The sequence below is a fragment of the Salmo salar genome, chromosome 21, assembly GCF_965601325.2.
Source record: "Salmo salar chromosome 21, fSalSal1, whole genome shotgun sequence".
Taxonomy (NCBI): domain Eukaryota; kingdom Metazoa; phylum Chordata; class Actinopteri; order Salmoniformes; family Salmonidae; genus Salmo; species Salmo salar.
In genome coordinates, this window is record NC_138311.1 from 16,771,048 (window position 1) to 16,786,063 (window position 15,016).

Consider the following 15,016-nt stretch of genomic DNA (forward strand, 5'->3'; position numbering starts at 1 on the left):
ATCTATCTTTTGGTTTGATGAGATTTTTGGTTCCAACCGCCGTGTCTTTGTGAGACGCAGGGTAGGTGAACGGATGATCTTCGCATGTGTGGTTCCCACCGTGAAGCATGGTGGAGGTGTGATAGTGTGGGGGTGCTTTGCTGGTGACACTGTCTGTGATTTATTTTGATTCAATGCAGACTTAACCAGCATGGCTACCACAGCATTCTGCAGTGATACACCATCCCATCTGGTTTGCACTTAGTGGGACTATCATTTGTTTTTCAACAGGACAATGACCCAAAACACAGCTCCAGGCTGTGTAAGGGCTATTTGACCAAGAAGGAGAGTGATAGAGTGCTGCATCAAATGACCTGGTCTCCACAATCACCCGACCTCAACCCAATTGAAATGGTTTGGGATGAGTTGGACTGCAGAGTGAAGAAAAAGCAGCCAACAAGTGCTCAGCATATGTGGGAACTCCTTCAACACTGTTGTAAAAGCATTCCAGGTGAAGCTAGTTGAGAGAATGCCAAGAGTGTGCAAAGCTGTCATCAAGGCAAAAGGTGGCTACTTAGAAGAATTTGTAGAAAATAGTACAAATAAAGAAAAACTCTTGAATGAGTAGGTGTGTCCAAACTTTTGACTGGAATGACTACATTCTGTATGTTTATTTATACAGTAATTCTTATTCAATGTGTCCTCACCTGGGATTTGAACTCACAACCTCTTGGTTCACGGCATTCTGATATTTCTGCTACATCGCCACGTCTGTGTCAATGGCTGATTTGACCTGTATTCCGACGCTTTGGACTTCAAAGCACAGTGCCTTCAGAAAGTATTCACACTCCTTTACTTTTTCCACATTTTTGTTGTGTTACAAAGTTGGATTAAAATGGATGTAATTGTAATTTTTTGTCAACAATCTACACACAATACTCTGTAATGTTCTTTTTATGAAGAATAGACCACTAACATGTCTTGATTAGATAAATATTCACCCCGCTGAGACAATACACCTGATCTGGTATCTGCTTCACTGATTTCTGCTCTTGTAAAAGCAAGTTTTCTGCATGTTAACACTAGAAGCTTATTGCCTAAAATGGATCAATTGAAAGTGTGGGTTCACAGCTCCAATCCAGACATGTTGGTCATTACTGAGACGTGGTTAAGGAAGAGTGTTTTGAATACTGATGTTAACCTTTCTGGTTATAACCTTTTTCGGCAAGACAGATCTTCCAGTTGGGGTAGTGGCAATCTTTTCCAAGGATCACCTTCGGTGCTCGGTTGTCTCCACCAAGTTTGCTGGTTTTAAGCATTACACTTTCAAATAACTCTTTGTTGACTGTTGCTGGGTGCAATTGTCCTCCATCAGCACCGACCTGTACCCTTCCTGCCCTAAGCTCTCTCCTGGACCCTTACACGAAGTCTGAATTTGTCCTGCTAGGTGACCTAAACTGGGACATGCTTAAACCACCTGACCAAGTCCTAAAGCAATGGGACTTTCGAACTCTTTCTCAAATTATCTTTCTCAATCTTTCTCAATCCCTCAAGGTATGACTCCAAACACCCAGAAAGGCTACTCTCCTTGATGTTATCTTCACAATAATCCTGATAGGTATCAGTCTGGGGTTTTCTGTAATGACCTTAGTGATCACTGTTTAACAGCCTGTGTTCATAATGGCTGCTCAGGGAAACGACCTGTCCTGATTTGTCATAGACGCTTGCTAAAAAACTTTAACAAGCAAGCTGTCCTTCATGAACTGGCCTCTGTAAAATGGTATAGAATCAGATTGATCCCCTTTGTCAAAGACGCTTGGACCTTCTTTTTTGATATTTTCAGTGGTATTGTTAACAAACACGCCCCCATAAAGAAAATTAGAATTTAAAAAAGGTTGAGCCCCTGGTTCGACCATGATCTTGCAGAGTTACTCCACCTCAAGAATTGCATTTGACGATAGGCTCGGCCCACGCATACTCAGGCTGATTGGCTCTCGTTCAGGCAAATGAGAAATAAGTGCACTCAGGCTATCCGGAAGGCCAAAGTTAGTTACTTTAAGGAGCAGTTCTCTCTCTGTGGGTCTAGCACCAAGAAGTTCTGGAAAACGGTTAAAGACCTGGAGAATAAACCCTCCTTCTCACAGCTGCCCATGTCCCTTAATCTCTCTAGGGGGTGTGGGACGCTACCGTCCCACCTGGCCAACATCCAGTGAAATTGCAGAGCTGGAAATTCAAAAATACTCAATTGAAATATTTAACATTCTTGAAAATATATATGTGTTATACATCAAAATAAAGCTTAACTTCTTGTTAATCCAGCTGCCGTGTCAGATTTCAAAAAGCCTTTACGGCGAAAGCAAACCATGCGATTATCTGAGGTCAGCGCTCAGCACACAAAACATTACATACAGTTACCAGCCAAGTAGATTAGTCACGAAAGTCAGAAATAGCAATAAAATGAATCACTTGCCTTTGATGATCTCCATATGGTTGCACTCACAAGACTCCATGTTACACAACAAATGTTTGTTTTGTTCGATAAAGTCCCTCTTTATATCCAAAAACCTCCATTTTGTTGGCATGTTTTGTTCAGTAATCCAATGGCTCAAATGCGATCACAAGAGGCAGACGAAAATTCCAAATAGTATCCGTAAAGTTCGTAGAAACATGTCAAACGATGTTTATAATCAATCCTCAGGTTTTTTTTAGCCTAAATAATCGATAATATTTCAATCGGACAAAAGCTTCAGTAACCAGCTCTGAGGACATCTCAGCATCCACTCACTCAATGTTGTCATTCTCCCTCATTTTTCAGAATAAAAGCCTGAAACAATGTCTAAAGACTGTTCACAACAAGTGGAAGCCATAGGGAATGGAATCTGGGTCCTATCCCTTTAAATGGTGGATAGGGTTTCATTGGAAAAACAGCCATTTCAAGGTAATGACACTTCCTGGATGGATTTTCCTCAGGTTTTCGCCTGCCATTTCAGTTCTGTTATACTCAGACATTATTTTAACAGTTTTAGAAACTTTGGAGTGTTTTCTATCCAAATCGAATTATATACATATCCTAGCTTCTGGGCCTGAGTAGCAGGCAGTTTACTTTGGGCACGCTTTTCATCCGGAGGTGAAAATAGTGCCCCCTACCCTAGTGAGGTTAAAGTTGATGATGTGGTTGTAACTGACAAGAAGCACATGACTGAGCTCTTTAATCACCATTTCATTAAGTCAGGATTCCTATTTGGCTCAGCCATGCCTCCTTGCCCGTCCAACATTTCCTCATCTCCCACCCCTTCTAATGTGACTATCACCAACGATTCGCCCTCTTTTTCCCCTGCCCAGATAAAAAGTTTCTTCCTGCAGGCAGTCACTGTGTCCGAGGTGCTAAAGGAGCGCCTGAAACTTGACCCCCAAAAAACATCTGGGTCAGATGGTTTAGACCCTTTCTTCTTGTCAATAATCAACTGACTGGCTTTCTTGATGTCTATAGTATTCTCTCTGGTATGCAATCTGGTTTCTGCTCAGGTTATGGATGTATCACTGCAACCTTAAAGGTCCTCAATGATGTCACCATTGCCCTTGATTCTAAGCAATGTTATGCTGCTATTTTTATTGACTTGGCCAAAGCTTTTGATACAGTAGACCAATCCATTCATGTGGGCCGGCTAAGGAGTAGTGGTGTCTCATAAGGTTCTTTGGCCTGGTTTGCTAACTACCTCTCTCAAAGAGTGCAATGTATAAAGTCAGAAAATCTGCTGTCAGCCAATGCCTGTCACCAAGGGTGTACCCCAAGGTTCAATCCTAGGCCCCACACTCTTCTCAAACTTACATCAACAACATAGCTCAGGCGGTAGGAAGCTCTCTCATCCATTTATATGCAGATGATACAGTCTTATACTCAGCTGGCCCCTCCCCGGATTTTGTATTAAAAGCTCTACAACAGATTTCTTAGTGTCCAACAAGCATTTTCTACCCTTAACCTTGTTCTGAACACCTCCAAAACAAAGGTAATGTGGTTTGTTAAGAAGAATGCCCCTCTCCCCACATGTGTGATTACCACCCATGAGGGTTTAAAGTTTGAGGTAGTCACCTCATAAAAGTACTTGGGAGTATGGCTAGATGGTAGACTGTCCTTCTCTCAGCACATATCAAAGCTGTAGGCTAAAGTTAAAGTTAAGAGGTAATTTATAGATCGGCAGGTAAGGGTGCTCTCAAGCGACTGGATGTTCTTTACCATTCAGCCATCAGATTTGCCACCAATGCTACTTATAGGACGCATCACTGTACTCTATACTCCTCTGTAAACTGGTCATCTCTGCATACCCGTCGCAAGACCCACTGGTTGATGCTTATTTATAAAACACTCTTAGGCCTCACTTCCCCCTATCTGAGATATCTACTGCAGCCTTCATCCTCCACATACAACACCCGTTCTGCCAGTCACATTTTGTAAAGGTCCCCAAAGCACACACATCCCTGGGCCGCTCCTCTTTTCAGTTCGCTGCAGCTAGCGACTGGAACGAGCTGCAACAAACACTCAAACAGGACAGTTTTATCTCAATCTCTTCGTTCAAAGACTCAATCATGGATAATCTTACTGACAGTTGTGGCTGCTTTGCATGATGTATTGTTATGTCTACCTTCTTGCCCTTTGTGCTGTTGTCTGTGCCCAATAATTTTTGTACCATGTTTTGTGCTGCTACCATGTTGTGTTGCTACCTTGCTGTGTTGTCATGTGTTACTGCCTTGCTATGTTGTTGTATTAGGTCTTTCTGTGTTGTGTTGTCTCTCTTGTCGTGATGTGTGTTTTGGCCTATATACAGTTGAAGTCAGAAGTTTACATACACTTAGGTTGGAGTCATTAAAACTCATTTTTCAACCACTCCACAAATTTCTTGTTAACAAACTATAGTTTTGACAAGTCGGTTAGGACATCTACTTTGTGTATGACACAAGTTATTTTTCCAACAATTGTTTACAGACAGATTATTTCACTTATAATTCACTGTATCACAATTGCAGTGGGTCAGAAGTATACATACACTAAGTTGACTGTGCCTTTAAAAAGCTTGGAAAATTTCAGAAGATGATGTCATGGCTTTAGAAGCTTCTGCTAGGCTAATTGACACATTTTGAGTGAATTGGAGGTGTACGTGTGGATCTATTTCAAGGCCTACCTTCAAACTCAGTGCCTCTTTGCTTGACATCATGGGAAAATCAAAAGAAATCAGCCAGGTCCTCAGAAAAAAAATTGTAGACCTCCACAATCTGGTTCATCCTTGGGAGCAATTTCCAAATGCCTGAACGTGCCACGTTCATCTGTACAAACAATACTACGCAAGAATAAACAGCATGGGACCAAAGAGCAGTCATACCGCTCAGGAAGGAGACACGTTCTGTCTCCTAGAGATGAACGTACTTTGGTGCAAAAAGTGCAATTAAATCCCAGAACAACTGCAAAGGACCCTGTGAAGATGCTGGAGGAAACAAGTACAAAAGTATCTATATCCACAGTGAAACCAGTCCTATATCAACATAAACTGAATGGCTGCTCAGTAAGGAAGAAGCCACTGCTCCAAACCGCCATTAAAAAAAGCCAGACCACGGTTTGCAACTGCACATGGGGACAAAGATCGTAGTTTTTGGAGAAATGTCCTCTGGTCTGATGAAAAGAAAATAGACCTGTTTGGCCATAATGACCATCGTTATGTTTGGAGGATAAAGGGGGATGCTTGCAAGCCGAAGAACACCATCCCAACCATGAAGCACGGGGGTGGCAGCATCATGTTGTGGGGGTCCTTTGCTGCAGGAGGGATTGGTGTACTTCACAAAATAGATAGCATCATGAGGAATTCAAATTATGTGGATATTTATTTAACTAGGCAAGTCAGTTAAGAACAAATTCTTACAGTGGGTTAACTGCCTTGTTCAGGGGCAGAACGACAGATTTGTACCTTGTCAGCTCAGAGATTTGATATTACAACCTTTTGGTTGTTAGTCCAATGCTCTAACCACTAGGCTACGCTGCCGCCCCAAAGCAACATCTCAAGACATCAGTCAGGAAGGTAAAGCTTGGTCGCAAATGGGTCTTCCAAATGGACAATGACCCCAATCATACTTCCAAAATTGTGGCAAAATGGCTTAAGGACAACAAAGTCAGGGTATTGGAGTGGCCATCACAAAGCCCTTACCTCAATCCTATAGAAAATATGTGGGCTGAACTGAAAAAGCATGTGTGAGCAAGGAGGCCTAGAAACCTGACTCAGATACGCCAGCTCTGTCAGGAGGAATGGGCCAAAATTCACCCAACTTATTGTGGGATGCTTGTGGAAGGCTACCCAAAATGTTTGACCCAAGTTAAACAATATAAAGGCAATGCTACCAAATTCTAATTGAGTGTATGTAAACTTCTGACCCACTGGGAATGTGATGAAAGAAATAAAAGTTGAAATAAATCATTCTCTCTACTATTATTCTGACATTTCACATTATTAAAATAAAGTGGTGATCCTAACTGACCTAAGACAGTGAATATTTACTAGGATTAAATGTCAGGAATTGTGAAAAACTGAGTTGAAATGTATTTGGCTAAGGTGTATGTAAACTTCTGACTTCAACTGTATGCCCCACCAACATTAGACAACTTTACAGAAAACCCTCAAACTGCTGAAATAATGAAATTAAATCAATAGTGAGTGAATTGTCAGATTAACTGATAACTAAAATAGCAGTGCAGATGGCACTATTTTGCTACAGTATGTGAAGAGATCTGTAGTATAGGTAGTGAGTGTGTAGCATACTACAGACTTTGTGGTGCAGTAGAAAGATCAGCACACCTCAAATCCAGAGGTTGAAAGTTCAAATTCCAGGAGGGGTCATATTTTTTCATGAACAGTGTACCACTTACTTTAAAACCACCATACTATTACTTTATTTATAATGGTTTGGGACCATCTGGGACCATCATGTAAGCTCCCGACGACAGGTAAAACAAATATCTTGAGAACGTCTTACAAGAATCCTAACATGGTCCTCACCCTTATGGGAAAAACCACATCAATTTCACATGATCAGTTGTTTCACATGTGATCTCATGTGATATGTGAAGCGATGACATGACATGTAAAGTATCATGTGATGGCATGAAACTAAACATGTGAGCAAGGGATAACATAGAGGGACTTCTATTAACCTGATCTGCGGCGCACCTGGCTATTGCCCGTGACGTGAACGGGCAAAAGCGCTAAGGGAGGAGAACCCTTCTCAAACGGAACAGTAATCTGTGCCGCTCGTTCATGTTGTCCACAAGAGAGCATAGAGCATCATCCACAAACATACATCTCTTTTCCATCAAATATATGTTACAATTTTCAAACTAGTTGTTTTCATTGGAGGGCAGATAAAGAATTTTTATCAAAAGTAATCCCTTTTGCATGTGAAAACGCAGAATACAACTAATTTCTCCACGTGCTGAATCTAAGTCACTTTGGTTTTGAGCCAACTTCGCCGTGGGCTTTGACCAGGGAACCTGGCTCACGCCTGAGAGGCGGCCCGGTTCCAAAATAAAAAATGCGATCACTTTTTACCTTTTCTCCTGGTGCAAACTCCTCCCACCGGGAAAACCTATGCCAGATAATCCCATCCCCTCAATATCTCATGTGAAGTCTTCCAAAAAAATGTTTTGCACATGATTTCACATGTGAAATTTCACATGCAGTTTAATAGCATCACATATTGACATTTTGCAACCCCATGTTGTCATATTTATTTAACATGAGATCATGAGATCTCGTGTTCACATGTGGAATCCATGTGGTTTTTCCCATGAGGGTCACACTCAGATTTAAAAATATATATTTAGAGGATTCAAGAAAAAAAAACGCGTGCGAGCAATGAGGCCTACAAACCTGACTCAGATACACCAGCTCTGTCAGGAGGAATGTGCCAAAATTCACCCAACTTATTGTGGGAACCTTGTGGAAGCCTACCCGAAACGTTTGACCCAAGTTAAACAATTTATAGGCAATGCTACCAAATACAAATTGAGTGTATGTAAACTTCTTACCCACTGGGAATGTGATGAAAGAAATTAAAGTTGAAATAAATCATTCTCTCTTATACTAAAATTTTGCAATCCCATGTTGTCATATTTATTTAACATGAGATCATGTTCTCATGAGATCATGTGTTCACATGTGGAATTCATGTGGTTTTTCCCATAAGGGTCACACTCAGATTTAAAAATATATATTTAGAGGATTCAAGAAAGGCAAGATATTTGTGAAACATGCATGTGCTGTTTGGATAGCTCATCATATAGCCATCATATATCATATAGTCTTAAAATACATGCAACTACCGTTTTAAAGTAGACTTATGACCAAATGTAGCAGGTCATCTATCCTCTTCCTCTCCACTACCTCCTTTGGCATGGCTCCATTTGTGGACTCCACCCTGTTTAGCCATTCCATCCACTCCAGTCAATGTATAAATCCGTTTCTATTTTTCAACACCCCCAGACCTGTGCTGTGGTGGTACATGTATCATATATCTGCTTCTTCTGTGAGTTTAGTCAATCTCTACATCAATTGAGCATGATCTAATTTACAAATTTTACACAAGCTATTATACTCAATGTTATTATAGCCTAGTCATTTTTACTTATACAGAGTTTAAGCTCTTTTAATATAGGCTATTATATATAGCCTAATATAGGCTATTCTTACTTGTTACAATAGACTGTATATGAGATTTTTTCCCCCAGAAGTTTTTCCCATGCTGATCTTTGGCTTTTCGAGCAGTTTTTCCCCTGCCTGCCTTGCAGGTAAATTACATTTCTGGTAGGCTGCATTTATATGTCATTAATCCTGTCTGGGGATGAGCATTGAGTACTGTATGTGCTGAAAGGTCTGTAATGTGGGTGCCACTGTGGTACAGAAAGGAAATCTAGGATTTGTTTCACCACATTTTTACACTTAAGAAATAGGAGTGAATATAATGTCCCTCTTGTGTAGTTATTTTTTGTTTCTTGTCTTGTTATTTCTTTAAACATAAAAATATCTCCAGTTTATCCCATAAGCAAGTAGTTTAGCCTAGCCAGTTGGTGTTACAATTAAAGAATTGGGCTATAAAGCCAGTCATTCCGCAAATTTATAACAATTGTTTGTTGAATGGAAATACCCTTATAACGTCAATCTACCTTGCTACAGTATGTAAAGTAGCTTTTTTTTCTCTCAAGTGGATTGGCTACGACTCCATCGGATTACTTTCTGATTGGGCCGGTCTCTTGTCAATGTATGAGCTCTAACTCCAGGCACTACGATCTTTTCTCTTCGAGACAAATAGCGTTTCGCTTTAGGATGCTGAAGGCACCGCTCTCGCATCAGGACCAGAAGTCTGAATGGGATGGAGACGATAAAATAGGTAGGCTCAGCTTGCTTGTTTCTGCCGTCTATTGTACTGTTTTAGAGCCACTTTAATCAACTGTTTAGTAGCCTATGCCGGGGATTTGACTCCATGTAAATGAGTTTACCGTAATATTTACACGGTTGCGTTCACGGTCCCAACCTGCTCATATCGGGCTACTGTTCAAATATTTTTTTATTCAGTAGCGAGGTATTTCCTTAATTAACTCCTAAAAATCCACAGTGTAGCTCTAGCATCTGCGTGTTCCTGTGCCCTCCGCTGGACGCGAGCCCACTGATAATAGATTTAGGATTTCTGCTCAATTGTGCAGCACTGGGAAACTCTTGATGGGGGCTATTTTGATAATGACAGTGGACTAGCCCCCCCCCCCCCCCAAAAAAAAACACTTCATTTGGCGATTAGAAACTTGGTGTGAAGAAGTCTTCTAATAATGAAAATAAACGGACAGGTTGTCTTACTGTAGCCCTGTTCTAGGCACTGTTGTCTATGTGGCATGTAGTGTCTGTGTAGTTTCTTCTGATATCTCTAAAACTCCCGCTGTCCTCCTGGTTGTACAGAGGCATATTCATCTTATAGTACCATCATGTCTGTTATATCTCCAACCTCCAGGAAGATGAGAAGACTGAAAGACAGAAATGCCTATGGGCAATGTTAGCCTAGACACACGTATAGGAGTTACTTCATTTAAAGTGTTACCATAAAGTTACGTACTCTGTGTCTGTGTACAATACATTATGGCAATTTGGCTAAATTATATTGCGTTGCAGTTAAGTCATTTAAATAGTGCGTTTATTAAATCGTGCTGTGCCCACACACATGATGCATCCCATATGGCCATGCATATGATTGTGCGTTTAGGCTTACTGTAGCTTAGGAACATGATATATGCCAATTCTCTCTGTATGATTTGTCTGATACTAAAAAGCATAATTGGGATTTGAAACATAACCATGAGAATGTGATAGGCAGCATATCAACAATACAAAGGCATAGCCTATACCTCTTCAGTTTGTGTGCTTGATAATACCAATCTAGCACTAGCACAATCTTCTTTTGGAGGAGATTTAGGTGTTTACAGATAAAAACGAAAATGTCAGCCTTTGACTACAATCACTTTAATTTACATAGTTTTGTGCTGCTGTCAAAGAGTTCTGCTCCCTTACACGTTGAGAGCCTGTAGGTATCTCGTCAGTACCGTCAATGCGAATTCCTCCTTTCAACAGGCGCTCACAGGCTTATATTCATGTTGAATATGCTGAGTCCTTGGTTTTTGCCTTTTTGACCTCAAATATGTGGTGAATTTGTTTAGCACATCTATTTTATTATATGAGATTCCTCTTGACGTCTGCAAAGGGGGACTGCTTATATAAATGTTCTCCCATTGGCTTTTCATCCCTGGCAGTCATGTAGTTGTAGGTTCTGCCTTAACCTTGATGTGGAGTGTGTGGTGTCCAATTTAATTTCAGTTATTGGTTTGGTATCTAACAAATGCTACTGTGCACCTCATCCATCTTCCTTAGAGCTCCACTGTAATAATCTGTGTCATTGCCATTTTGCACTCGATTGGATCACATTATCCCTTTAGTCGAAGCATCAATATAAATCCAAACTCTTGCTCGCGCACCAATAAAACATGCACATCTGCAGAACACATAGACACAGGTGTGTGAAACAATCCTGGCGGACACAGGCTCTATCGTATCCCCCTTTCTGCCTTATGTTTTAATTACAGCTTTGAATCCAGTTCCTTGGCATTGACATATCGATTGCAGCTTCAATAGACGTGGGAGTTAATTGATTCAACTTTTTTGCATTGGCATATTGTGACATTTGCTGCACCAGGAGGCAAAATGGGGAACCACACAACAATGAATGTGAAATGTATTCCAAGGAATGATTTTCAAAGATGGCTCTGGTTGGGTTCACTACTCCTGCAGAATTTCTAGTGGAAAATATAATGCCAAGGAAATCATTTAAGTGGGTGAATATGAAAATCTGCAGCCCAATAATTAAAACAATAGGACTTGGTTTATCATACATCTATTCAGAACAGATGAAGCAGTTTGAAGCAGGTTACCAGTAGGCAAATCTGTTAGATATTTGTTTCATCGCCCAATATCCTTTCATGATATTCTTCATTCTCAAACCAAGGCTTGTATTTGATGAAAGATGGGGGCAAAATAAAATATGTATTTCTGCAGGAATGGGTATTTTTTCAGAGCTTTAGTAGAGCTTTAGGAGTTGCCTTTCTCTGTTCCCTTTGGGTGGTGCATTATATATTTAAAGACCATTCCTGAAGAGGCACTGGAGCTATAATTGGGTTTCTCTGAGGGAATTTTCTGGCTCTCAAGGCCCACTGGCATGGTCATTGTGGAATTCGGTGTTCCACAGCTCTGGGTCAAGTGGATCACAGAATAAATGTTATTGGTGGAACGAATCAGTTAGACGGGCATTTGAGTTCTATAGGCAGGTACGTACAGTACCAGTCAAAAGTTTGGAATCATGTAGTAAACAAAAAAGTGTTAAACAAATAAAATAGATTTTATATTGTATATTCTTAAAAGTAGCCACCCTTTGTTTTGATGACAGATTTGCACACTCTTGTCATTCTCTCAACCAGCATCACCTGGAATGCTTTTCCAACAATCTTGATGGAGTTCCCACATATTCTGAGCATTTGTTGGCTTATTTTCCTTCACTTTGCGGTCCAACTCATCCCAAACCATCTCAATTGGGTTGAGGTCGGGTGATTGTGGAGGCCAGGTCATCTGATGCAGCACTCCATCAATCTCTTTCTTGGTCAAATAGCCCTTACGTAGGGGGCTTCCGAGTGGCGCGGTGGTCGAAGGCACTGCATCGCAGTGCTAGCTGTGCCACTAGAGATTCTGGGTTCGAGTCCAGGCTCTGTCGCAGCCGGCCATGACCGGGAGACCCATGGGGCGGGGCACAATTGGCTCAGCGTTGTCCGGGTTAGGGGAGGGTTCGGCCGGCAGGGATGTTGTTGTCCCATCGCGCACTAGTGACTCCTGTGGCGGGCCAGGCACAGTGCACGTTGCCAGGTGTACGGTGATTCCTCCGACACATTGGTGCGGCTTGCTTCCAGGTTAAGTGGGAATTGTGTCAAGAAGCAGTGCGGCTTGGTTGGGTTGTGTTTCGGAGGACGCACGGCTCTCGACCTTCACTTCTCCCGAGTCCGTACGGGAGTTGCAGCGATGAGACAAGACTGTAACTACCAATTGGATACTACGAAATTGGGGAGAAAAAGCGGTAAAAAAATGAAAGTAAAATTAAGTAAGATTGCCCTTACACAGCATGCAGGTGTGTTGGGTCATTGTCCTGTTGAAAAACAAATGAAAGTCCCACTAAGCGCAAACCAGATAGGATGGCATATCGCTGCAGAATGCTGTGTAGCCATGCTGGTTAAGTGTGCCTTGAATTCTAAATAAATCATTGACAGTGTTACCAGCAAAGCACCATCACACATCCTCCTCCATGCTTCACAGTGGGAACCACACATGCATAGATAATCCGTTCACCTACTCTGCGTCTCACAAAGACACGGCGATTGGAACAAATTTGGACTGTCGTTTCTCTTTGCTTATTTAAGCCGTCCTTGCCATAATATGGACTTGGTATTTTATCAAATAGGGCTATCTTCTGTATACCACCCCTACCTTGTCACAACTCAAATTATTGTCTCAAACACATTAAGAAGGCACACCTGTTAATTGAAATGCATTCCAGGTGACTACTTCATGAAGCTGGTTGAGAGAATCCCAAGAGTGTGCAAAGCTCTCATCAAGGCAAAGGGTGGCTACTTTGAAGAATCTCAAATATTAAATATATTTTGATTTGTTTAACACGTTTTTGGTTACTACATGATTCCATATGTGTTATTTAATAGTTGATGTCTTCCCCTATTATTCTACAATGTAGAAAATAGTAAAAATAAAGAAAAACCCTGGAATGAGTAGGTGTGTCCAAACTTTTCACTGGTAATGTATGAAAATGAGATATGTCTCTATTTAATTTTCTATAAATTAGCACCATTTTCTAAAAACATGTTTTCACTTTACCATTATGGGGTATTGTGTATAGATGAGTATATCCATATATGTCCATTTGGAATTCAGGCTGTAACACAACAAAATGTGGAATAAGTCAAGGGGTATAAATGTAATATATATATATATATATATATATATATATATAGAAAAGTATGTGGATTCGGCTATTTCAGCCACACCCGTTGCTGACAGGTGTATAAAATCTAGCATACAGCCATGCAATCTCCATAGACAAACATTGGTAGTAGAATGGCCTTACTGAAGAGCTCAGTGCCTTTCAACGTGGCACCTTCATTGGATGCCACCTTTCCAACAAGTCAGTTAGTCAAATTTCTCCCCTGCTAGAGCTGCCCCGGGCAACTGTAAGTGCTGTTATTGTGAAGTGGAAAGGTATAGCATCAACAACGGATCAGCCGCAAGGTGGTAGGCCACAGAAAAACAGGACCGCCGAGTGCTGAAGCATGCAGCACATCAACATTTTCTGTCCTCGGTTGCAACACTCACTACCGAGTTCCAAACTGCCTCTGGAAGCAACGTCAGCACAAGAACTGTTCGTCGGGAGCTTCATGAAATGTTTTCCATGGCCGAGCAGCCGCCCACAAGCCTAAGATCACCATGCGCAATGCCAAGCGTCGGCTGGAGTGTTGTAAACTCGTCGCCATTGGACTCTGGAGCAGTGGAAACGAGTTCACTGGAGTGATGAATCGCGAATCTGGGTTTGGAGGATGCCAGGAGAACGCCACCTGCCCGAATGCATAGTGCCAACTGTAAAGTTTGGTGGAGGAGGAATAATGGTCTGGGGCTGTTTTTCATGGTTAGGGCTAGGGCCCTTAGTTCCAGTGAAGGGAAATCTTAACGCTACAGCATACAATGTCATTCTAGATGGTTCTGTGCTTCCAACTTTGTGGCAACAGTTTGGGAAAGGCCATTTTCTGTTTCAGCATGACAATGCCCTCGTGCACAAAGCGAGGTCCTGCACAGAGCCCTGACCTCAACCCCATCAAACACCTTTGTGATGAATTGAAATGCCGACTGCAAGCCAGGAAGTCCCTGCAGTAATGTTCCAACATCTAGTGGAAAGCCTTCACAGAAGAGTGGAGGCTGTTATAGCAGCAAAGTGGGGACCAACTCCATATTAATGCCCACGATTTTAGAATGTGATGTTTAACGTGCAGGTGTCCATATACTTTTGGTCATGTAGTGTACTTCCTGAAGGCACTGTATGTCACTGTTGTGCATCAGATTTTTCACAAGGGGGCACCTTTCCTTCATCGGGCGGCCGTTTAGGAAATTATTGGCAAAATTAGAGTATGCCTACAGTACAGTACTTCTCCAGGCATCACTACACAACTGGATATATGGGATCATCAGCTCATGATATTTTGCTCTTTCACACCGGGTCTTGAAATATCACATTTACAAAGGTATTCAGTCCCTTTACTCAGTACTTTGTTGAAGCACCTTTGGCAGTGATTACAGCCTTGAGTCTTCTTGGGTATGACGCTACAAGCTTGGCACAACTGTGTTTGGGGAGTTTCTCCCGT

General features: G+C 41.6%; 2 protein-coding genes across 2 annotated transcripts in view; both read left to right on the forward strand.

The window, feature by feature from the left end:
• The window catches only part of LOC106581709 (uncharacterized), a 123,926-nt gene that overhangs the window by 38,098 nt on the left and 70,812 nt on the right, over positions 1–15,016 (forward strand). The gene's annotated exons all lie outside the window — the stretch shown is intronic.
• b3galt1b (beta-1,3-galactosyltransferase 1b) overlaps positions 9,325–15,016 on the forward strand; it is a 125,919-nt gene continuing 120,227 nt past the window's right edge. Inside the window, exon 1 of the mRNA XM_014164098.3 lies at positions 9,325–9,402. The gene's annotated coding sequence lies outside the window, so the exon portion shown is untranslated. The remainder of the gene's footprint in view (positions 9,403–15,016) is intronic.